Consider the following 26,130-nt stretch of genomic DNA (forward strand, 5'->3'; position numbering starts at 1 on the left):
TTAGAGAGGACGTGGTTAAGGGTCAAGGCGGGAGAGGGATGGCCGCTTCTTAGCTCCTGAGCGACTCCGGCGCTTCGGTTCCCGCAGCTCTGACTATTCGGACCCTCAGGGCAGAGCGCGAGGCGGCCCGCTCGCTGCTCCGTGGAGCTGACGGCGTTCTGAGGTGAGCTGAGAGGCCCCTCCCTGTTAGACTGCGTCAGTGCTGGTGACGTCACGTTTTCGTGACGCCAGTAGTTCTTGTCCTAACATCTGGCCGGGGCTCGGCTGGGGCCTGAGGCGCGCGGCGAGGTGAGCCTTGGGCCTGGAACTGTGCTGGCTCTCACAACAAGGAGTCTGTGGTCCTCATTGCTTTTAAACCAACTCCAGTAAGTGGTTTATAGAGTAGAAGCCTCAGGTGGGTAAAGGTTTATCTCTCACCCCCATGTCTGATTTTCACCCGTGGTGGGTTAATTCACGCCTCTCTCAGGTTCTAGTCATCTCGGGTTCGTGCTAACGAAAGGGCTTCCGACCAGAGCTGCTCCTAGGCTTGGCCGTACTACCCACACTATATTAGACTTCCTTAAAACATCAGAATGAAGGCTACGTTAATGCAACTTCTGCTAAAGAATCTGAATTGATGTACTTTGTCATTCAGATTAATTACAAATCCTCAAACATTTAAGAAACACCATAAACCCAGCTCATAGGTATGTCCACTGCTTGAAACACTACCCCACTGCTCACTTAGTTTTTACCTTTCTCTTTGTTATTTTTATTTTATACACTTTAGTCATAGTGTATTTAAACACGTATATTTTCATCTGTCTTTCCCCTACTAAGTGGACTCCCTAAAGCACAATCTAGGTTTCATTCACCTTTATAATTTTTTCATCATGGATGGCACAATGATTTTTGTTAGACAAATGAGGGAATTGCCTGTTTTCGTTTTTTTGTCAAACAAGATCGGTTCTGCCATCGTTACCTTTTAATGCAAATCCCATAATTTGCTTTTAATGAATATATAGTATACCTGTTGCTTGCTCTCAAGAATATAACTGGGTAAGATCAACTTTGTTAACTGTGAAACTTCATATGTAAAGGTGAAATTTTATATGTTATAAAGGTGAAAACGGAAGCAGCAATGGTATTTCTTTGGGAGAATCAGGGAGGCTTCCTGGAAGAGAATGTGGTGGTCCTTAGTGAATGAGTAGATGTAAGTAACATCTAGCGCCAAAACCGACAGACAGTGAAAGAGGATTATAAAGACTGTAAACATACTCCAGTAATATAAGAATTCCTTAGATAGTAAAGGTGGCATCATAAATCAGTGGGGAAAGGAAAACTTATTCAATTTATAAGTGAAGGAGACATGATTATGGGGGAAAAAAGACTTTTGCCCTGTATCCTGCAACAAAAAATAATTACATGTGTAAAAAACAAAACATAGGGCTTCCCTGGTGGCACAGTGGTTGAGAGTCCGCCTGCCGATGCAGGGGACACGGGTTTGTGCCCCAGTCTGGGAAGATCCCACATGCCGTGGAGCGGCTGGGCCCGTGAGCCACGGCCACTGAGCCTGCGCGTCCGGCGCGTCCGGAGCCTGTGCTCCGCAACGGGAGAGGCCACAACAGTGAGAGGCCTGCGTACCGAAAAAAAAAAAAAAAAAAACACATAAAACTGACACAGCCATGTAAAGCAACTATACTCCACTTAAAAAACAAGAAAATAGAGAAGAAAACAAAAGTCTAACAAAGTAAATTACTGTGTAAACTCAAAAACAAAAAAATGTAAACAAACTAGAAAGAAATACAAGTGAAAATTTAATTGATCTAGAAATAGAGAAGAACCTAATTACAAAAGAATTGGAAGAAATTACAAAGGAAGAGATTGGCTTGACTGTAAAAATTTCAAGAAAACACAATACCAACCTGGGGGGAAAATATTTGTAATGTATGTCAGATAAAGGTTTGATGTGCTTAACATGTCAAGACCTAGTAATCATAGAAATGCAGATTAAACTATTGTATTTTTCACCTATCAGATTAAAAAAAATTGTTTTTAAGTGCTGGTAAACATACAGTGACTCTGTTCTTATACACTGCAGATGGGCGTGTAATTTGGTATGACCTTCCTGGAAAACATTTGGCCATGTATATTAAGGTTAAATGAGAGTATATGCACAGTGTCTAAAGTAGATGCTTAATAAATATTAGTAATACTTATTATTGTTACTATTATTGTTATTTTTATCATTAGCATCATCATACCTTTTAATCAGCAGAGCACCTAGAGTAATACCTTGAATTTATCATCTTTAATAGTAGCCAGTTATTTTACCAGCAAAACAAGTTTATTTGGGAATAGCCAGAGGAATTGCAATTCAGGTTATGGGAACTGTGGTGGACCACAGGCAAATCCACAGAACATGGAAGGGGAGCTTGCTTTTATAGGGAAAAGGGGGGCCTTGGTAGGGGCTATCATAACTAAAGAGTTCACTGGAGGAAGCTGGCAGTCCAAAGTGTAGAGGCTTCTCATTGGCCAGGGTGCTACAGTCTCTGATTGGCTGGGCTGTGGTTGGCCAGAAATATGGTTTTCTTCTTCCTTCTGGATAGTAAAGTAGGCAGTACCTTCCTGTGGGAGAGATGTAGGGGTATGTAGGTACTCCAATTTGGAGTAATTGATGATGCACAGCTGTGAGAGCTCTCCCTACAGGTGTGTCCTGACTCCAATTTTAGCTGACGTTCTTTAATTCCACAGACTTAATGGATGTTTGTTAAATATTTGATTGGCTGATTCTCCTTGTCTCATAGGAATTTTATAGGAAAAAGATACTGAGTTCATTACATGATAAGCTGTTAAAAGGTTGATGTTACAAAGATAGAAGTTACCTTAAATGGTTATCTGGTTCAAAAAAAAAATGGTCATCTGGTTCAGCCCATTAGCAGGACATTTTGGACAGTAGCAATAAATGTTTGCCATTGATGATATGTTGGCTGCATATCAAATAACCCCAAAACTTAGTGACTTAAAACAATAAAAGTCATATATTCCCTCTCACAATTTCTGTGAGTCAGGAATTCAAGAGTGGCTCAACTGGGCATTTCTGTTTCAGTGTTTCATAAGGTTGCAGTCAGATGTTGGCTAGGGCTGTGGTCATCTGAAGACTTGTTTGAAGCTGGAGAGTCTGCTTTCAAGGTGGCTCTCTTACATGTCCAGTGGATTGGCACAGGCTGTTGGCCACATGGGCCTCTCCATGGGATGGCTTGAGTGTCCTCCTCACAGCATGGCTACTGGCTTATCATGGAGCATGTGATCAATCTGATCGACCGGAGCCGAAGCTGCAATGCTTTTTACGACATAGCCTTGGAAGTCACACATCACCTCAGCCATATTCAGGACCATCCTTGATTGACTTAGGAAGTAAGGTTCAATGGAGGCTACCCTGGAAGCTAACTACCACAGAAGATGATGACATTTCCAGCATGGAGTATTATCTGTCTTCTTAAAAATATCTAAGGATGGAAGCTCTTAACTGCTCCATTAGTAATATTGCTCAAGAAGTTGTTTCTCAATATCAGCCCTAATCCCTCCTGTTAAGTCTAGAAAAGACCATTGATTTGATACTGCTCTTTACAGAGTCTTTGAAAATATCCCTAGTGACAATGCCAGTGACAAAACCATTTTAGTGATAACAACCCATTTGGGAGGCAAAATGATATTAAAAACAGGCAAGGCATTTATTCATTCATTTATTCAAGCATCCATTTTTTTCATTCATTTGATAAACAGTTGACTAAATTTTGTGTGGTTGAAATACACATAAAACAAAATATACCAAAAATAATTTTATAATTTAATGATTATTCCAGTTAATTCCTACGCCAGTTTTTAAGTATTTGGGCTTACTTCCTTTTTGCTGATCTGTTTTCTTCACATTATACTAACATCATAATAAAACTGTCATTGATTTAGCACTTACTATATGCCAGGTGCTTTACATATCACTAATCTTTCAACTCATCTTCAAGGCAGGTGTAGCTATCACCATTTGATTATGGAGAAGTTAAGTAATTTGTTCAAAGTACGCACAGCCATTAACTCGCAGGGTGAGATGCAAACCAAGATCTGTGTCTCTTTTCTCCAGAAACTTGGCTGCTGTTAGTGAGTTATCCCCATATACATATGTCTCCTACCATATACATATGCCTCCCATCTAAGAGGTAAGAGACTTCCACATTGTTATTTAGGCATTTTCAAATTGTTTCTGCAGTTATCTCCCTTTTTATATGGACAGTATGGTTGAAAAGTATGATTTTGGTGAGAAGTCTCTTTTAGCTTACGAAGAGGAACCAGATATATGATATGGAACAACCTCTTTCATTTTCTCTTTGGATTATTTACTAAAAGATACCATACAGTTAGCAATACATTATGTAGCTCTTTAGCACCTTTCAACTAAATTACTTTCCCTGTTGTATATTTTAAAAGTCTGACCACCACCACCACCAACAGCCCTTTTTTGTAAATAAATATAAATTTATTTTATATGTAAATAAATATGTGTAAATAAAATGTGATTTTGAAATCACAAGTAGGAGATTATACAGGGTAGTGAGTTGAGGAACGAATCCAAACTTAGAGAAAGAATATTTTAGGTCTATTCTGTACATAACCATTGCCTAATATTGGTATAGAGCTGCGTTGTCCAATATGGTAGCCACTAGCAATATGTGGCTATTTACATTTGAATGAATTGGAACTAAATAAAATTTAAAACTTGGCTTTTCATTTGCTCTACTACATTTCCAGTGCCTAGCGGCCACCTGTGCCTAATGGCCACCATATTGGGCAGCACAGACACTGACCGTGCGGCATACAGAATCTTAGTTCCCTGACCAGGGGTCGAACCCATGCCCCCTGCATTGGGAGCGTGGGGTGTTAACCACTGGACTGCCACGGAAGTCCCTGAAATTTCTGTCATTACATAAAGTTCTATTGGACATGCCGGAAAGAAACAATGTCATAAGAAAGAATTTCACAGATTAAAACACAGATTAAACGAATAATAAGCCAGGGGCTTCCCTGGTGGTCCAGCAGTTAAAACTCCAAGCTCCCAATGCGGGGGGCCCAGGTTCTATCCCTGGTCAGCGAACTAGATCCTGCATGCCCCAACTAAGGATCCCGCATGCCGCAACTAAAGATCCCGCACACTGCAACAAAGATCCCGCACACAGCAACAAAGATCCCTCATGCTGCAGCTAAGACCCAGTGCAGCCAAATAAATAAATAAATATTTTAAAAAATAATAAGCCAAAAGGAACAGCAAGTTCTGTTATTATTTTAATCCTATTTCATACGTTCTTCTTGACAATATCCATATTTATGTTTTCCCTTTAAAATGTTACATGAACACGTATATACATATATATATAAATACAAAATAATTATAGCTAAATTTATTGAGTGTTTAATAAATTCCAGGAACTGTGCTAACTGCCTTCTATGAATTAACTCATTTAATGCTTAGAACAATATTATATTCATTATGGAAAATTTGGAAAATATTTTTAAAAAGAGAGAAAACCAACCTTAATCCCCAAACCCAGAGATAATCACTGTTGACATTTCTGGTGGACGCTGCCGTGTGCTGCCGGGATCTCAAGATACAGCTGCCAAGAATGTTGGCTGCTGATGACTCACAGTTGAATTCTTCTCCAAAATTGCCTCTGTGAAGGAAACTGCCTCACGCTAGGTTATATCCCCTCCCTGGGGACAGTCCAAATCCCACGACTGGTCACTTGTGGAGGTACAAGGCACAGTCCCTCAGTTGGGACAGTCTGGGACTTCAGCTTCAGAACTTCCAATGGAACCAATTAAAGCCTCTGTGGCATCTGCCCTGCAGTTCACCTTCTCCCTCTGCCCAGTCCTGCCCCCACAACAGGTGCTGCTCCACAGAGCACTCTCCACTAAACCAGCTGCAAGCAAATCTCTGCCTCAGAGTCTGTTTCCTGGAAAACCCAACCTAAGTCAACATTTTCAGAGTATAAGTTCCAGTTTTTTTCTTTTTGCATATATATATTTAACTTCTAAAAATCTATCTAGGGCTTCCCTGGTGGCGCAGTGGTTCAGAATCTGCCTGCCAATGCAGGGGACACAGGTTCAAGCCCTGGTCCAGGAAGATCCCACGTGCCACGGAGCAACTAAGGCCATGTGCCACAACTACTGAACCTGCGCTCTAGAGCCCACGAGCCACAACTACTGAGCCTGCATGCCACAACTACTGAAGCCCGCGTGCCTAGAGCCCGCGCACCGCAATGAAGAGTAGCCCCCACCCGCCACAACTAGAGAAAGCCCGCGCGCAGCAAGGAAGACCCAACCCAGCCATAAATAAATAAATGAATAAATAAATAAATTTATTTTTAAAAATCTATCTAAACTTAGGTCACCCCAACAAATTTGATGTTTTCTCATCTATTGTTTTATATGTTAATTTTTTAGTTGATATTTTATGAATAATTTTGCATGATGCCACTAAGTATTTTTCTGTACCACAATTTTTAACAGCTACCTGGGATTCATATGGCACGTTACACTTAGTCAGTCTTGCATTCTTGAATATTTTGGTGTTTCCTGGTTTTCACTGTGGCAAACCCTAAAACTTGGCAGACCAACACTCATTGCCAACTTCCCTCTCACTTGCCTGCTTCTGGGGTGGGAAAACCAAATATTCCCATGTATTTTGTTTTCCTAGCCTTGCTTACACCTGGGAGTGGTGTTTCAGCCTTCGAGAAGTAAGCTGAAGATTTCTGAGGTTGAGGGGGAAGTTCCAGGAAACCTTATGCCTTCCAAATAAAAATGGCACAGCCAGAACTGGTATCATCTCTTCTCTGTTCTCTCTACTTTGTAAAGAATAGGATGTCTGGAGCTGTGGTAGCCATCTTTCATCCGTGAGCGAAAAGTTGAGAGAATGAACGACTTTTAGCCTTGAGATCGCTGAACATTTAAACCAGTGCCAGCAACTACCTATCTCTGGATATCTTGTTATGATGAGGAAAAAACTATTTTTTTAACCTACTTATGTTTGGGTTTTCTGTTACTTACAGCTGAAATCATTTATAAATGTCACTATCCCTGATACTCATGATTAAAGGTAATGCAGTGACAAACACTTGAATGTAGGCCCTTGAATAGCAACAACTTAACATAAAAGTCAGGGAAGAAGAGAATTAGGATCTTTCATTTCCAGTGTTTCTTCTTCTTGACCTTATGCAGCTCTCTTAACCATCCCATTTTCCTTTTCTTGTGGGGACCATAAAAATAATGCACATTAAGGCTTCCTAAAGTCTTCCAAAAGGCAGTAGTAGTTAGAAAAGGAAATAGACCTTCTATAAATCAGAATCGTCTCTCTTCAAATAGGATATTTTAGCAAACGTAGCATGCCTTGGAGTTCATACCCACTAATACAGAATCAGCAAGGATTTTTTGGAGCAAGTACTGTGTGTACTGGGTTGTATTTTAGACTAAGTCATGCATTAACTCTCTATGTATTCTACTGGAAATCGTTAAGGTCTCTAGGGTTGGGATATTTTATCCCCTCAGGATAAACAGAGAGAATCAAAGAAGATGAACCGAACTACTCTTTGAAGTAAAAGGAGCAGCGCTAAATTACAAAACAGATGTGAAACTTGTGTTTGATTTCAGCTTTCTAGTGGCAGGTACTTGACAGTGGAAAACCTGAATCTGGTGAGTCTACTCCATGACTCCCATACCCAGTCTTGAGGCTGTTTCTAATTTGGCAGCCCCAGAAACCTTAGGTTGGCTTGTTCTGGTTCAAAGTAAAGCATGGAGATACTTTTCGATATCACAGGGAATCAGAGTATCTAAGACCTGAAGTGTCCAAGATAGGGATGCTCTGGCTTATTCCCACTGGTGTCTTTAGGATGGAAGACGGCTCCAGATCTGGCCAGACTGCCAGCAAGTTGCTCCAGACTAGACTTCCATTCGTGAGCATGGACTAAAACTGGACTGGCAGAAGCAACAGAGTGAAAAAGCAACCCAAGGAAATCATGTGTCTGATAAGGGGATAACGTTCAGAATATATAAGGAACTCTTACAATTCAACAACAACAACAAATAGAATCCAATTTAAAAATGGGCAAAGAAGATATACAAATGGCCAAAAAGCATATAAAAAGATGCTCAGCATCACTAATGATTAGGAAAATGCAAATCAAGACCACAGTGACATATCACTCATGCTCATTAGAATGGCTACCATCAAAAAAACAGAAAATCACAATTGTTGGCGAGGATGTGGACAAATTGGAACCCTTGTCCCCTGTTGGTAAGAACATAAAATGGTGCAGCCCCTGTGGAAAACAGTGTGGTGGTTCCTCAAAAAACTAAAAACAGAAATACCGTATGATCCAGTAATCCCTCTTCTAGGTATATATCCAAAAGAAAGGATCTCAAAGAGATATTTACACACCCATGTTCAGCCCATTATTTGCTGACCCCTGCAAATAATATTATTCATGGCACATTTTGCATTTTTGTATTCTTTTGGTGTATTCGATTCAAGCAATAGGAACCATTCACATCATTTTAAGCAAGAAGGATTTAATTCGGGGAATCAGGAGCTTACCAAGTTATTGGAAAGGGTGAAGGGATAAAGTGGGGCCTCCAGGAATGATTACTAGGACAAGACTGCTGGGCTGGTTTACCAGGGTAGCTGCTACCTCTGCAATAATCAGAGAGACGGGGAATCAGGGGACTCCATTGGAACTGTTGAGTTCAAAGACATACCACTGTAGCTGTTAATCCAAGGATCAGGAAGCCACTGCTGCTCCTGTGACTACCTCTCAACGCCTGTGAAGTTAGTACCTAGACACTGAAATAATGTAGCAGAAAAGCCCAACGTGTTCACAGCTGAGTTCGCCAGCAGAAACAAAGCAAGTGGCTTCAGCCTGTGATCCACCTTCTAATTGGCAGAAGCAGAACCCTAACTGCAGGGAGATGGGGAGGGGGGGGTTTTCCTTCTTTAACACGTGCAGTGTAAGAAGGCACACTAGGGGTTTGGCATGGATCCTGAGGACCCACCTGGATTGTAGCTTTAGGCACTTTCCAACTCTTCTCATCTTTGGCCAACTCTTTATTCCTTTATTTGAGAAACCACCTCTGAGACTCACTTCTCTGCCTCCACTCTTACTGAATAGGATGCCCTTTTGTGAGCTTTCACAGCTCTTAACTCTGGCTTTGCAACGTGTATATCACTCCATATCCTAACAGCCTGGTTTCTTCCTCCACTAGGTTACAAGCTCCTTGAAAACAGAAACTTGGTGTATATTTGTTGAGAATAGTAAGCAGTTTCTATATTGTAATATCCCAAATAGCATTTCTTTTCCTATTTTCTTTGCTCCATACTTTTGTGTACTGATATCTATATAGTAAAAGCTAAAAAAGTGTTAACTTTTTGGCTTTCTTTTTGGCAGAGCAAAGAGAAGTTCCACCAATACTCTGTATGTGTGTATCTTTGTCTGTCTCTCTGTATACCTATATAGGTTAATAAATGGAACAGCTAATGTTTGAACATACTCAAGTGAGAAGTATATATAATCCTCATAACCATCCTATTAGGTAGATATTATTTTTATTCCCATTCTATAGATGAAGAAGCTAGGGTTTGGAGAAGATAAGTAGCTCATCTACAGTTACACAATAAGTGGTAGAACTGCAACCCTCCAGTTCCAATACCAAAATTTGTACTAAAAAACTTAATTTTATTGAAGTATAGTTGATTTACAATGTTGTGTTAATTTCTACTCTACAGCAAAGTGATTAAGTTATACATATATATGCATTCTTTTTCATTATGGTTTATCACTGGATACTGAATATAGTTTCCTGTGCTGCTACACAGTAGGACCTTGTTGTTTATCCATTCTGTATATACTAGTTTGCATCTGCTAATCCTAAACTCCCAATCCATCCCTCCTCCAGCCCCCTCCCCCTTGGCAACCACAAGTCTTTTCTCTATGTTTGTGAGTCTGTTTCTGTTTTGTAGATAAGTTCATTTGTGTTGTATTTTAGATTCCACATGTAAGTGATATCATATGGTATTTGTCTTTCTCTTTCTGACTTCATTTAGTGTGATAATCTCTGGTTCCATCCATGTTGCTGCAAATGGCATTATTTCATTCTTTTTTATGGCTGAGTAGTATTCCACAGTATATATGTACCACATCTTCTTTATCTATTCATCTGTCAGTGGATACTTAGGTTGCTTCCATGTCTTGGCTATTGTAAATAGTGCTGTAATGAACATTGGGGTGCACGTATCATTTTGAATTATAGTTTTCTCTGGATATATGCCCAGGAATGGGATTGCAGGATCATATGGCAACTCTATTTTTAGTTTTTTGAGGAACCTCCATACTGTTTTCCACAGTGGCTGCACCAATTTACATTCCCACCAACAGGAGGGTTCTCTTTTCTCCACACCCTCTCCAGCATTTGTTATTTGTAGACTTTTTAAATGATAGCCGTTCTGACTGGTGTGAGATGATACCTCATTGTAGTTTTGATTTGCATTTCTGTAATAATTAGCCATGTTGAGCATCTTTTCATGTGCCTCTTGGCCATCTATATGTCTTCTTTGGAGAAATATCTATTTAGGTCTTCTGCCCACAAAATTTGTACTCTTAACCATTATGATTGTGATGATGATTATGATAATGATGACAGCTGATGGTCCCACACATTGTGCTAGGCATTTTGCATTTACTATCTGAAGCTGTATATTTCCTTGCATAGAATTGATGCTTAATAGTTGTTACAGTGTGGTAAAGTAGACAAAGCTCTTGATATCTGTGGTCTCTTCCTGGCTCTGCCACTAATGCACTGCGTGACCTCAGGTAACCCTTCTGGGCTCCAGTTTTCTCCTCTGTATATCAGTGAATAATCTTTAAAATACTTCTAGTTCTAAAATTCCAGAACTCTGTGAATAAATTCTACTTTGTTTTTCATTCAATAATTATTACTTCTGTATAGTGAAACTTTTCTCACCCTCTGAATTCTAAGCTCCTATGGGATTTCAATTTTGTTTTATTGTTTTCTCACATCTTCCATGGTACCTAGTCCAGGGGTGTATATATAGATAGAAAGATTGAGATCTTTCTAAGGGGAAATATCCATCTTCACAAGAGGCTGTACTTACTGTCATATGTTACTTTCTTTTGGGGATGACATTCAAATGTAATTGAGGGCTGCCTCCAAGAAATCAGTACTCAGCACTTCTGGAAACATTTCTGTAGTCAAAGTTAAGATTCTTATCCTTAAAGCAGAGCTGTGGTCACCGCCCAAGCGTCTACTCCTGTGACTGAATGTGAAAAGGTTTCTTTTATGAAAATTGTGTTGCATGCATATAAAGGGGTCTTGGCCTGTGGATAATGCCAGATACAGTAGGGAGTTTTCTACAGGGGACCAGTTTTTATTCTGCTCCCTATGTATCTCCTATAGGGCAATCAGAAAATCACAAATCGTTCCATAGTTTTTCTCAATCTTTGAGGAATCGCTTTTTTAGAAAATGAATTTTAAAAAGAAAAAAAGGAACTAAACTTCTCTCTAAACATATGAATGACCTATGCACGATGCATAATGTTTCTGACACTTTGACTTTACATCTGTAGTTCAGACAGTCTCAAGAAAAAAGTTACCATGAGTACAGAGTAAACGGAAGAATTCAGCCAAAAAGTGTGTAAGCAGGGAAAGAAAATAAGTACCTTTTAAAAACAGTTATGTTTAGCTGCTATTTTACATTCCAGGGGAACAGCAAAAGAGATTTTGTTTGAGGAGAGAAAAAAAAAAGATGGGCCTTTGGGGATTGTGAGTTAGTCTATATAGGGGACGGTTTGACTATGAGAATTACATTGCTTGGAGTAATGAAATTACAGCGATTTGGACCTGCAGAACTCAGAAAAGAGATGAAGGAGAAGGAAATCTGAGTAAAGTGGCAGCAGGCAGAGCCTGAGAGGAAAATATAGGGAGAAATTCCCTGTGTTGAAAATGGCCATAGAACTTTTGGATACTTATATTTCCTATCCTGTGATATAGAATACTACTTACTCTTATAATTCCCAGACTTTCAGTCAAAGTCTTTTATAAAGAACCACTTGTATGTAATGGTGCTTGGGGAATAAATGAGGAGGGGACAGTGGTCACAGCTAGGATGAGGTGGGGCAAAGAGGAGATAGCAGCCACTAAAAAGCAGGAATTTAGGGATGATCAAGAATTCCTTCTTATAGTTGGATAAAATATGGTATAAATAATGCTGTAATAAACATCTTTAGTTATTATTGCAAAAAAAAAAAGAATTCCTTCTTAACCTTGGGGTATCCTTGGGAAATCATACCTGTGTATTAGAGTCAGGTAAACTTAGATGCCTGGAACACTTGTGGTTATTCCACACTACACATGAAGGGTTAAAGCCTGATCCCCAAGCAACAGGAAAACCCCCAAATTGTGCAGGGTCTGCATGGATTGGTCGACATGCTCTTTAAGGACTTGAATACAGAGTTCATAGAGAAAATTGGAGACTGATATTAAGAACCATTCATCTCACTGGAGAAACTGCATATTTAAAAACAATAACAACAAAACAGAACTCTGTAACCTGTTCGTATGTGGATCTGTGCATTTCTTAGTAACTGTCACCATGGTAGCAAGGCAGTTGGACAGGATGCCTTCTTAGCACAGTCCATACAAAGGAGTACTGTCTTATTCTTTATTTGTGTTGATCCTATATCTCTGACTGTTAGCCTCTGACACTTCTCTCCCTAGTAGCATCATGCACAGTGCTAGAAATATATTAGGCACTAAAACATATATACTGATTGACTGAATTGAATAAATATTTCTGCTATGTCTTCCTTTCTAAGCTGTAGAGAGAGTCACCCAGCAGAAATTTGGTTTTAAAAATGACCCCTGGGAATTCCCTGTTGGTCCAGTGGTTAGGACTCTGTGCTTCCACTGCCAGGTTCAGTCCCTGGTCGGGGAACTTAGATCCCATAAGCCACGCAACAGAGCCAAAAAGAAAAAAGACTCATATAATTATCTAGGGGATCAAAACTAGGCCATTTTCCTGACTGGCCTGGTCCAACATGGATTTCAGGTTGAGGGGGTGAAAGGACAGAGATTAGGTACTCTGAGAAACACTATCTTATTAGAAGACTAACATGTAAGTGGCAAGTAGACTAGTAAATTAACTTTCATCAGTGAGGCCACTCAAGGCCCAGAGGCTTTTTGTAAAGACTTGCAGTGCTGTTTTCTGCCTGGATGCAAAGACAAGCTTGACAGCAGTTCCTCAAGTGAATAATGTCAGGTCTGAGTTAAAGCCGGGAGGACAGGGAGTTCCACAGATTTGAACTTCAAACTGAGAAAGCTTTTTAGGCCCCTCCCCCCACCTTATATTCAATTAACACTCAGCCTGGGAAGCCCTCCTTATTATAACACCTTGAGTGAATGATAATCTTTTATCATAGCCTTTTCGTGAATACATTTTTACATTTCAATTTGTCATCTATATAATTGCTCTGCATTTCAATGACTTTCATTTCTATTTTTAATGTTTGGTTATTTCACATTTCTTTTTTAAAAGGTTTAAACGTAGGCATAATCTCTTTATTTTAATAGCCAGGGTGCCCAAATTTGCCACAGTAAAATCTGGGTTCCTGTAGTTTCAATAAATCTCCAACATGTGCCACCTCCGGCTTATAGATTGATATTCCAGTCATGTTCAAGGCTGAAAACAGCTGCAAGAATTTGTCCTTAGAATTCTTTAGCAGTACCTTGATAAATCCCAAATGTGGCCAGTCTGGTGGATCAGCTACTGGGGTGTGATTATCATCATGATATCACCCCACTGGGACAAACTGAGTGGCACCAGCCTCTTAAGGAACAAGCTGCAGAGGTCACTGTTCCCAGAAAGGAACAGGTTAAATCCTTTCGAACCTGCTAAGGAATTTGACCTAGTTCCTTGAAATTAGAGTGTAACTGGAAAGTATAATTGGTTGCAAATGTGTTTCTCTCTTCCTCAAAATTACTTTTGAACCCCTGTGAGACAGCAATCGCCTGGACTCAGGTCACGGCCGTTAATAAGCTTGACTAATTCAATATGAAATTTAGGGAGCAGACAAATAGTGTGACTTCGTTTTATGAAAAGAATGTTTAGGCCTCTAGTTGTGAACGTCTGTGGAGACACAGCTGATGTGGTTACAGTACTCACGTCTCCTATCTATTTTTTTGCTGCTGTGTTCAGCACAGTGGCAGGCACGGGGGCTCAGTGAATGTTGAATGAGTGAGGGAATGAATTTGAAAAGCTCCCCACAATTGGACTCCTACATAACTGTCCAGTTGTGGTATTTCCTACTGCCCCCTCCCCAAAACATATAGTTTACACTTTGGCAAAATAGCTGTTGAGTTTCCTAAAAATCTCTCCTGCTTTCCCACTTCTGTACCTTTGCTGTTACTGTACCCACTATCTGGAATGCTCATCTCTCAGACTATGAAAAAGTTGCTGTTTTCCAAGCCTCATCTCAAATGCTACTTCCTTCATGAAAAATTTTACTGATTATCTCAATAATATACAAGCCTTTTTGCCTTGTAACTCATAAAGCTCTGTACCTCCTGTTTATTTATTATCAACTACTTTATCGTATAATTATTTCTGTAGTTAACTTACTATAAGCTTGCTGTATACTAAGCTTCTTGAAGATAGGCACACTGGGTCTTATTAATCTTTACAGTGACTAGCACATAGTTGATACTCAATAATTAGTTGTTGAAATAATTATGGTATTCAATTTTACTAATGCTGTACTATGAACCCCAGCAAATTTTTTAATCATTTTTCTTAATAAAATATAAATGTTCTCATAAATCGACACTATTTAAACTCCCAAATAGATTGGAGTTGTATCTTTGTCAACATGTTCTTTCTAGTTAATTCTAGGAGATTGGAACACTCATTAAGACAAAGGGATCCTCCCTTTGTGTTTTAAATGATCATGGACTTGTTTGGGTCTTTTAGTGACATCATTAAAATTCATATCTTGTGTTCCTCGGAGAAGGTCGTTTGAGTATTTTTTCTTAAGTATTTATGTATCATTGAATTCTTAACTCCTCTGATCATTCATTCCTGTCGTTCTCACCCACGTTACTATCCATCCATTTATCCATTTACATGTAAGGCAAAGGTCTTCATGGAGACCCTTGGGGCTGTGCTTTCTGCATCTTATTAAACATTTTTTTCTACACATGACCTCTTCTTGACACTTAATGATAAAACCAAAGATTCTCTTCCAATTTTTAAAAATTAGCTATCACCACATGCAAAGCCTAAAGAGAGAGGAGATGAGGCACAAATCATCTAAGAATTAAGGCTGGAAGTGAACTGAAAAGCTTCCCTCTTAAAAGCAAAAACACTGCTATGTGCTTTATTTCCTAAAACTTCTAGTCCTCCTGGGGAAGGTATGTAATATCTCATTCAGGAGATTCTAAGGATTTAAGACAAAAGGTATGAAGTGGTGGACAAAACTGTCCTTTTCAAAATTTGGGATGGTCTTTATTCTGACCAGTGTATGGGTAGCAGTCCTGGCTTACAACTCACCAAGTCTCCTAAAAGGATTATTCCCAAAATAAATGCTCCTTCAGTCAAACCCTCACCAGTTTTTATTTTAAATAAAATTCTCTTTTTACCATGCTCCTTCTCTTGCTTATAATGGTGACTCTGTGTCCTCTCTCTTTAACACTCTCTCCTCATCTCCTTTCCTACTTTTCTAATCATATTTCTGTCCTTCTTTTCATTCTCTTTATTCTAATTTATATCATAATATTGGTCATAAACTACTTTTACATTTTTAAGGTAATTTCATAGTCTTCCTGTCGTAATTGATGTTTTTCAAAACATCTGTTTCTTATTGAAAACATCTGTTGAGCATCTATGATCAGCCAGATCCTGGGCTAGGTAAGGAGATATAGTCATAAACAAATCATATAAGGCCCTGACTTCATGGAGCTTATAGTCTACTGGAGGTAGTCTTGCCTTGGCCAAGACTGATTACAAGAAGAAAAATTTAGGTTAAGTTTTACCATCACCCCCTTGCATTACCTCTCCAAAGAGGCAATGAGATAAAGCTTTTTTTTTTTAAATTTATTTTTGGCTGCATTGGGTCTTCGTTGTTGTGCTGCACGAGCTTTCTTGTTGCAGAGCACGGGCTCTAGGCACCCGGGCTTCAGTAGTTGTGGCGCAGGGGCTTAGTTGCTCTGTGGCATGTGGGATCTTCCCAGACCAGGGCTCGAACCCATGTCGCCTGCATTGGGAGGTGGATTCTTAACCACTGCGCCACCAGGGAAGTCCCCAAAGCTTTGTTTTTTAATCATGGGAAGTTGAGGAATCTGAGGTAACCAGCCAGCTGGTCTAGAAGAAGAAAGATGGACAAAATGATTGCTTGCCTGGGAAGCTTGGCTGGGACAAAGTGAAGGTCCTTGCAGCCTAGTGGCTCTGCAAGACCTCACTGCTGGAAACTACTGTGAGTCTGAGTATATCTGAGTATGGGGGCTGAATTCCTGGCTTTAATTACAAACAGGAATTCATCATTGCTTAGATTGTACATCTATGAGACGTACAGATCCCCTCACCAGCAACACCCAAGAACAAAGGCCTGTCTGACTACAGTTATCTTGCAGCTCTTCTAAATTGAATTTTCCAAGTTTAAATAGCTGAATCTACTAGTAAGCTTCTGAAAGGAGCCAGTTCATTTGGTGCCTACAGCAGAAGCTGGCAAACTGCCACCTGCGTGACCAGTTAGCCTGCAGCCCGTTATTTATTTTTTAACAGCTTTATTGAGATATAATTTACATAACATACAGTTACCCTTTTAAAGTGTACAGTTCAGTGGTTGTCTGGTATATTTATTGAGTTGTGCTATCATCACCCCAGTCACTTTTATAACATTTTCATCACACCCCCCAAAAAACTGTCACTCATGAGCAAGTTAATCCCCCTGTCTCCAAAACGCGCCCAGCCCTAGGTAACCACTAATCTACTTTTTGTCTATAGATCTGCCTATTCTGGACATTTCTTATAAGTGGAATCATACAGTAGGTGGTCTTTTGTGACTGGCTTCCTTCACTTAGCATATTTTCAGGATTTATCCAGGTTGAGCATAGTAACACTTCATTCTTTTTTACTGCCAAATGATCCATTGTATCACTGTTTCCACATTTTGGTTATGATGAATAATGCTGCCATGAGCATTTGTGTATTATGTTTTGTGTGGACATATATTTTCATTTCTCTTGGGTATATACCTAGGAGTGGAATTGCTGGATCATATGTAACTCTATGCTTAGCCATTTGAGAAACTGCCAAAGGGTTTTCCAAGGCTACTGTGACATTTTACATTCCCACAGTAATGTAAGAGGGTTCCAATTTCTCCATGTTCTTGCCAACACTTGTTATTATTTGTCTTTTTGATTACAGCCATCAGGGGGTGAGGAATGGTATCTCATTATGGTTTTGTTTTGCATTTCTGTAATCTGCAGCCTATTTTTATACAGCCTGAAAACTAAGAATGGTTTTTACGTTTTTAATGTTGAAAAATTCAAAAGAAGAGTACTTATCTGAAATTTCAATTTCAGGGTCTATAAATAAAGTTTTAGGGGAACACAGCCACACCCATTCATTATGTTTTGTCTGTGGCTGCTTTTCTCCCTACAACAGAGTTGAATAGTTGCAACAGAGACTGTATGGCCTGCAAGGCCTAAAATATTTACTATCTGGCCATTTACAGGAAAAGTTTAGCAGACCCTTGTCTATAATATAGTTGGACGAGACTGCAAAGGATCTAGGGTAGGAAGGAGGAAATATGACTACCCAATAGAAATGGATTTTTTTATTTTTTTTGGCTGCACTTGGTCTTCATTGCTGCACACGGGCTTTCTCTAGTTGCGGCGAGTGGGGGCTACTGTTCTTTGCAATGCGTGGGCTTCTCATTGCAGTGGCTTCTGTTGTTGCGGAGCATGGGCTCTAGTGCACGGCCTCCCCTAGTTGTGGCACGTGGGCTCAGTAGTTGTGGCTCACAGGCTCTAGAGCGCAGGCTCAGTAGTTGTGGCGCATGGGCTTAGTTGCTCTGTGGCATGTGGGATCTTCCCGGACCAGGGCTCGAACCTGTGTCCCCTGCATTGGCAGGTGGATTCTTAACCACTGTGCCACCAGGGAAGTCCTAGAAATGGATTTTTTAAAAATAAAAACAGGATGCAAGTGGGCAGAACGAGGGAGCAAATCAGCATGTTATGGAGCTTAGGGAGACTACAGTATTGTCACTCGAATCATTATTATAAGATCCTTCCAAATCTGGGCTCTCCCCTTCTTGCAGTTCTCTCCCAGAGTTCCATTCCTAATCTACTGCTCTGGTTATATATTGTTCATCAGAAACCTCCAGGGATTTCCCACACCCCCCAGACCTCTTATTCAGGACTACTTAGCCAAGGTCCTGCATGATCTGCCACATCCTAATCTTCTGGTGCTCACCTTCTATCGAAGACACCTAGCCTGAATTTCAGGATTCTGTGCTTTCACTCATACTTTCTTTTCTGCTTGGAATGCTTTTCTCTTCTCCAAACCTTAGACACATTTTATTATTGTTATCATGAAATATTTCAAGCATACAGAGAAGAGCATAATATAGGAATATCTGTGCACTCACCACCAAGCTTTGTCAAATCTTACCATTTTGCCATGTTCTTTAGTTTGAAAAAAATATTACATGCTTAGATATTTTTAAAACCTCCTCAAATACAACATCTTCTAAGTTAGGCCTCCTTGATGGACCCAAACAGAATTAAACTCTTCTTTCTGTGATTTCCCGTAACCCTTTCTTTATACCTCTATCATCTGACTTATTCTACCCTTGTAAAATATTTTAAGTATTCCTTATTATTATCATTCCCATAGAGTAGTACAAAGATGATTTTAGTTAGTCCAAGGAAAAGAGATTTAAAAAAATTTTTTTAGGGCTTCCCTGGTGGCGCAGTGGTTAAGAACCCGCCTGCCAATGTAGGGGACACGGGTTCAAGCCCTGGTCCGGGAAGATCCCACATGCTGCGGAGCAACTAAGCCCGTGCGCCACAACTACTGAGCCTGGGCTCTAGAGCCCACGAGCCACAACTACTGAAGCCCACGCGCCTAGAGCCCGTGCTCCGCAACAAGAGAAGCCACCGCAATGAGAAGCCCCCGCACCGCAAAGAGGAGTAGCCCCCACTAGCCGCAACTAGAGAAAGCCCGTGAGCAGCAACTAAGACCCAACGCAGCCAAAAATAAATTAATTAATTAAAAAAATTTTTTTAAATCTTTACTGAATTTGTTACAATATTGCTTCTGTTTTATGTTTTGGGTTTGTTTTTTTTTTTTTTTTGGCCCTAAGGCATGTGGAATCTTAGCTCCCTGACCAGGGGCCGAACCCGCACCCCCTGCATTGGAAGGCAATGTCTTAACCACTGGACCACCAGGGAAGTCCCACAATTAAAATTTTTTTAATTGTGTTTATTTTTAAATGCACATTTTTAAGTGCACTCTATTAGAAATATGTAAACACAAGTATTTAAAAATATATATCTGGAACATCAACTCTATGATTTCCCAAGATATTCTTTAAGACATGGCTAAAGTAGGTAGAGATACTAGAAAAGTATTGAATAAATAATGATGTTAGGAAAATATGGAGTAAATAAAAATACAGATGATATGGCAAAAATTTTGTAGGTTCTACTCAAATAATTCAGCTTAGAGAATTTAGCTTATTAGAACAAGAACCCAGTTTTATTATTTTTGTATACCGTAAGTACCCAACTAGCTCCGAATAGACGCTTACCGAGTTGAATTGAATTGTCTCTGGCACAGTGAGATCCTTGAAAATCATATGAAACCTCCTAAACGGCAGACCACGTTTAAGACATTGTCCGCACATTGAGTGTCCTCGGCACATATGCCAGGGACAGGTGGTGCTTTTTTCCCTCTCCCTTCACTGCCCATTATGACAAGTTGCCCCAGTTGGGACTTGGTAAATATGAAATAATGCTAATAATATTCATCATCTGAAGGAAAGAGGACTCCAAGTTGCTAGAATGCTCTCATTAGTATCACTTCAACAGACCAATCTCAGCAAATATCTGTTTTGGGGACATTCTTAGAGAAATATTTCTCAGTCTCCTTAAAAACCATATTTTATGGCATCTTTTCATTATTATTAACACTGAGCCATCTGAAGTCACATTGGCAACTGAATTTGGTCTTGAGACTTGGCAGCAAGGAATCATGTTGTTGTGTAGCAAGCCCAAAGCATGGTATTAGCCAAATTATGTCATACAGTTACAAAACTGCTGTCCTGTCTTCCAGCTTTTCTGAGTAAATGTGGCCCTTTCAGAAGTTTCGCTTCTCTTAACCTAAAATGACCTTATATGCTCTCAAATATCAGAGAATCCTCATTATGATGAAATCTTTCACTTTATGTATTTCCTTTCTTATATAGCCTGTGTTTTGAGGTGGTGTTTTGGGAATATAGGGAGTCAGGGGAATCCCTGAGGCCTCTTCTTCAAAAAAGAAGATCAGAACATGTCAAAAGTTTGGGTTTAACCCCCAAAGCTTGACTCATATTGGACTAGATATGCTTCTCAAAGAAACCTAAGAAGCTTCTGTAAGTGGCTTTAACTTTTGTTTCCTAACTCCCACTGCTAAGGCACAGGTCTTTCCTGATCTTAAAACTCCATGCTGGGACTGGTTTCTAAGCAGATATAACCTTATTACTTTATCATCCAAATGAGGACACTATTGAAAATAAAGCAGAGGGTGCTGGGGAAATAAAGGCATAAACCACCCAGGGAAATCGTGAGGGCAAGTCATCATACTGACAACATTTTGAGCCCCTTATCCTCTGTAGCAGAGCCTCTCAAATTGGGGTCTAGATTTCAGCTTGAAAGTCTGTGGGGTTTCTTAGGAAATCTAAAGTTTTGTTTTCATTTCAACAAAATGCCCATGTTTGCGTTGTCTATGTTGATCCATTGTTTGTCCCTGAGTGGGAGAACTTTAATTGTCCTTGGCCAAAAAAGAGAACAGAAACAGACTTCATACATAGTGAAATGTACAAGCTAAGGGACAGTCAGATGTCAGCATGGCCTGTACATAAAGATGTGTAGTAGTTCTGAAAGAGAAGAGTGAAATGTGATAGCAACATACTGAACTCAAGAGCCTGTGTGGTACATTCTACTGTCTTCATTTGGCAGAGGAGATAGAGTTTGAGCAAAATATCACGCATTATGTTAATGATATTAATTTGCATTTAATTTTGTAAACTTTTAAATTATATATTTGTGTTGATCTTTTAAGAGCATATGGAGCTTTCTCACACCTAGATTTATGTTAGTACATATTAAAGACACCTGACAACAAGAATTAATTTAATTTTGAAGGTCAGCAGGAATTTTAGAAGTTTAAGAATCAATACTCCTAGAGCAAAGTTTTGCTTTTCTTTCTGTCTTCCTAGTCCAATTATGCCCCCTGGTGGTTATAGTTGCTACTAGAAGTAGAATACTTCCTTTATAAATGTGTCCTTTCCAAATTCATTTGTCGGTCAGCTGTGCAGAAGACAGAATAATTTCCCTGTAGCAACAGTGTTATAAATAATGGCCACTATTGCAGGATAGCCCACAAAAACCCACAGTGGCCCTATGCCACTTTATCTACACCCTCTACCCTCCTCCACTGACTTCCTTGCTGGCAAAACATACAAATCACCATATCTGTCATCACTGCCACCACCACTAACTACTCTGTCCCCATCACCACCGAAAGTAGAAAGAGGAGGGGGTTAGTGCCTTGATCAAATCCATCATCTTTATTTATAGGCGACAACTTACGCCCTGAAATCCTACACCCCTCCTGAGATCTTCAAAGGAGTGGACCACCTAGAAGGAAACTTAAAGGTTTCTTTGCCTCTCAGAATCTTGGGGCAAATATTAATCTTGCTTCCTTTTCTTTTGTCCCATCTGTAGCCCCTCTTAGTTCTTCAGGGTCAAAGTCACCTTCCAAGTAGAAGACAACAAGAAAGAAAAGAAGACCAGAAAAATAAGGGAAGAATACCCTTTGCCCCATGGTTTCTCCAAACCCAGAAGCCAGAACTTTCTCAGATATGTAATGAATACACCTTCAAAGCCTTATCTCTTCCGATCTTTGTAACTTTCCCTTTGTAACTAGGGACCGACTGAAAGGGGAAGGGTTGAGGGCAGAAGCAAGCTGAGTCTGCTTGGTGTTCATCATACACTATCAGCACTTAAGTGCTCAGCTGTTATTTGCGCTGTGTGATTCCAAAGGCCCCTTCCCAGTAAGGGACAGTGACAGTGTGGACCCTGTTGTGTCTATACAGATATAAATCCCATTTTAAAGAGACTGGGAGAACTCTGTAGATGCTATCGAATCCATTTAAAGTGACAAAAGGGAAAATTTATATGATTTTAACAATGTAGAAAAAAGCTAGAAGAACATATAGACAAGTAAAATACTTATGCTGGTTAAAGTGCCTGATTGTGGTGAATTATTTAATTTGGAATTACCTTAACATTGATATAATGTTGTAAAATTTTATTTAAAATAAATGAAAGTGTTCTTGTTTTATCTGTTGCTACATAATAAACCACTCCAAAACTTAGAGGCTTAAAACAACACTTTATTTCTTAAAAAGTCAAGCTCATAGAAACAGAGAATAGAAAGTAGTTGCCAGGGGCTGTGGGGTAGGGGAAATAGGGAGAGGTTGGTACTTCTCCAAACTTTGAAGGGTACAGACTTTCAATTATAAGGTGAATAAGGTCTGAGGATCTAATGTATAACATGGTGACCATAGTCGATAACACTGTATTATATAATTGAAATTTGCTCAGAGAGTTGAACTTAAATGGTTCCCCCTCCAAAAAAAGATAAATATGTGATGTGAGGGATGGATTTACTTGAGGGGGGGAATCCTTTCACAGAGTATAAGAATATCAAATCATCACATTGTTTTTGTTTGTTTGTTTGTTTTGCGGTACGTGGGCCTCTCACCGTTGTGGCCTCTCCCGTTGCGGAGCACAGGCTCCGGACGCGCAGGCTCAGCGGCCATGGCTCACTGGCCCAGCCGCTCCGCGGCATGTGGGATCTTCCCGTACCGGGGCACGAACCCGCGTCCCCTGCATCGGCAGGCGGACTCTCAACCACTGCACCACCAGGGAAGCCCCAAATCATCACATTGTATACTTTAAATATCTTACAATTTTATTTGTCAATTATACCTCGGTGATGCTGAAAAAAATCCAACCCTTTACTGTATCTCACAATTCTATGGATTGGCTGGGCAGTTCTTCTACAGGTCTCGCTTGGGGTCTTTCATGAGTCTGCTGTGATGTGGCGACTGGAGCTGGTGCTCCTGTCTGTGGGCTCCTTCTGCATGTTTCTTTAGCACATCCTTCACCCAACACAGAAGAGGCACTTTGCGCCAGGCACTATTCCAGGCGTTGGGGTATAGTACTCAATAAGACAAATGAGGGCCAGACCCTCATAGAGCTTACATTCTTAAATTGTTACATTGCAAAGAATACGTAACAAATACACTATAAGGTGATGTAGGTGGGTGGGATGCTACTTGGGAGTGATCAGAGAAGCCCTCTTTGAAGTGATTTTTTTTTTTTTTTTTTTTTTTTGCGGTATGTGGACCTCTCACTGTTGTGACCTCTCCCGTTGCGGAGCACAGGCTCCGGAAGGGCGGGCTCAGCGGCCATGGCTCACGGGCCCAGCCGCTCTGCGGCATGCGGGAATCTTCCCGGATCGGGGCACGAACCCGTGTCCCCTGCATCGGCAGGCGGACTCTCAACCACTGCGCCACCAGGGAAGCCCTGAAGTGACATTTGAAGTTGTGGAGGAAAAGCATTTGCTAGTCAAATGTCCAGGGCTTGAACAACTTGGAGATTTGAAGGAAAACCACAAAGGCCGGTTTGTTTAGGGAGCAGCGAGTGAGAAGAGTGATTGGATTAGGTCACAGAGGTAGTCAGAGGCCAGGTCATGAAGGTCCCTGAAAGCCATGGTAAGGACTTTGGATTTCATCTTGGGTAATGGGAAGAAAAGGGAAGGTTTTAAGTCATCAGTTGCATTGATTTCCTTGTTCAAAAGAACAGTCCACTCTCCTTTTTGAGAAACGATTGTAGGGGTCAAGGGTGAAAGCAGGGTGACTAAATAGTTTATTGTAGTAGGTGATGGAGGTTTGGACATGAGTAGTAGTAACTATGGGAAGTCAGTAGATTACTCATATATTTTGAAGGAATTTCCAATAAGCACTGTTGACGGATTGCGTTTGGAGAATGGAGAAAACACAGAGGTCTCCCAACTGTCTCTTTTGAGTAGTAGCGTGAATGAAGTACAATTCACTGAGGAGGAGGAGACTGGTGGAAGAACAGATTTCTTTATTTTGGGGGAAGGCAAGGAAGAAAATTTTAAATTACATTTGAGCATGTTTAATTATATTATGCCCACTCAATAATTTGTAATTGAACTATATGATTTAAGGTTCACCCAAATCTGTGCAAGAATAAGCCACATTATAACAAAGTGCCATGCTATCTGGGAAATTAGAATTAATGACGTGTATTTAAAGTATAAGTTCTTAAAGCAAGTTAGTGTTTCTGTTAGGATAATTGCTACCATTTATTGAGGGGATTTTATTTGTTTGAACCATATGAAATTACAGATATTGACAATTTTGAACTTGAAAATGGCAATGCCATATGGTTTGTCTCTGTATTTACTGGCCATAGAACTATTTATTTATATATAAGTGAATGAATATTCACAAAACCCTTAAGATAGGCTTTCATTAACATATGATTGATAAAATGGAAGTTCTGAGTTACATAACCTGCCAAAAGTCTGATGACAAGTAAGTAGGCAGGCAAGAATCAAAACAAGGTCTTTCTGACATAGCATCTGGACTCTTGGTCACAAAGTTACACCACCCAGATTTTCAGCCAGAGGCATGCTGCCTTCCCCTAAATGTGAAAAGCTTCAGATCCAAAAGACAGATATACAGACACAGAGTGCTTGGTCTGATGGGATGAAAAATTGCTGACTGTCGCCCTCCTATAGAGAGCCAAATCCAAGTGGACCTTACAAGTCAGTATTGCATTTTAGAAGTAAATACAATGAACAAAGAGAAATCAGACAGTGAGTTAACACTATTAAAGGTTGCTCAAAAATTCCCATCAAATTCATTTCTTCAAGAAATTTCCAGCTTCTCTTCCACATTTATCACCTAATGTCTCTACTATACAAAAACATTAAATATAAAACAAGTGATTCTAACCTCAGAAAAAATATAATGCCGCTAGCTGGAGCATATTACCAGTCAACAAGCTGTGACCACTTTTATCAACTGCCTTATAGCACATTTAATACCATACTCTCAAGCATCTCTGTACAGTATGAAAAGTGGTACTACCAGTGAGGGAGAGTCAGTATGGAAATAAGTAAAATATGTTATCAATTATAGGGACTTCAAGCTTTTCCCTCTTTACATAGTTTCTAGGTTATCTATATTTCAGTAAAATGAAGAAACTCTTCATATATTTATTCTAACAGTACCTGTGAATCAATTAGGAACTCGATAAGGACAGAATGGCTATGTCTGTTTGATTAGTTAGTAATTAACTATTTAAATCTAAGGTGAAAAAGAAGTTTACAGGACTGAAAAGATTTCTGTCCACTCGTGGGAAGAATATTTCCCACATAGCTCTTGCATTGAGAATGTCAGTTAGAGTCAGTGGTCCTTGGTGGTGAGCAGTAGAAATAGTCACTTAATTAAATCACACTCCTGCTAATATAAAATTGAATTTTCAGTTTAATAGTGAAATGAATCTGTTCTTCAGTAATGTATGGATTAGGGGCTTAGTAGCTATTCCCCAAATTGGTCCAAAAAATAAGGGTAGTACTTATAAATCTCTAAGTTCTCAGCCAGCTTTGATAGTATTTTAATAATAATAAGTACTGCATCCTTACTACTTCCACATGCCATGCTATGTGCTTTA

The 26,130-nt window shown here is 39.8% G+C and overlaps 1 protein-coding gene across 1 annotated transcript in view; it reads left to right on the top strand.

Moving 5' to 3' along the window:
* The first annotated feature begins 18 nt into the window (after positions 1-18).
* Positions 19-26,130, top strand: part of XPOT (exportin for tRNA) — a 134,290-nt gene continuing 108,178 nt past the window's right edge. Inside the window, exon 1 of the mRNA XM_067697222.1 lies at positions 19-163. The gene's annotated coding sequence lies outside the window, so the exon portion shown is untranslated. The remainder of the gene's footprint in view (positions 164-26,130) is intronic.

The sequence above is a fragment of the Pseudorca crassidens genome, chromosome 11 (genome assembly GCF_039906515.1).
Source record: "Pseudorca crassidens isolate mPseCra1 chromosome 11, mPseCra1.hap1, whole genome shotgun sequence".
Classification (NCBI taxonomy): Eukaryota; Metazoa; Chordata; class Mammalia; order Artiodactyla; family Delphinidae; genus Pseudorca; species Pseudorca crassidens.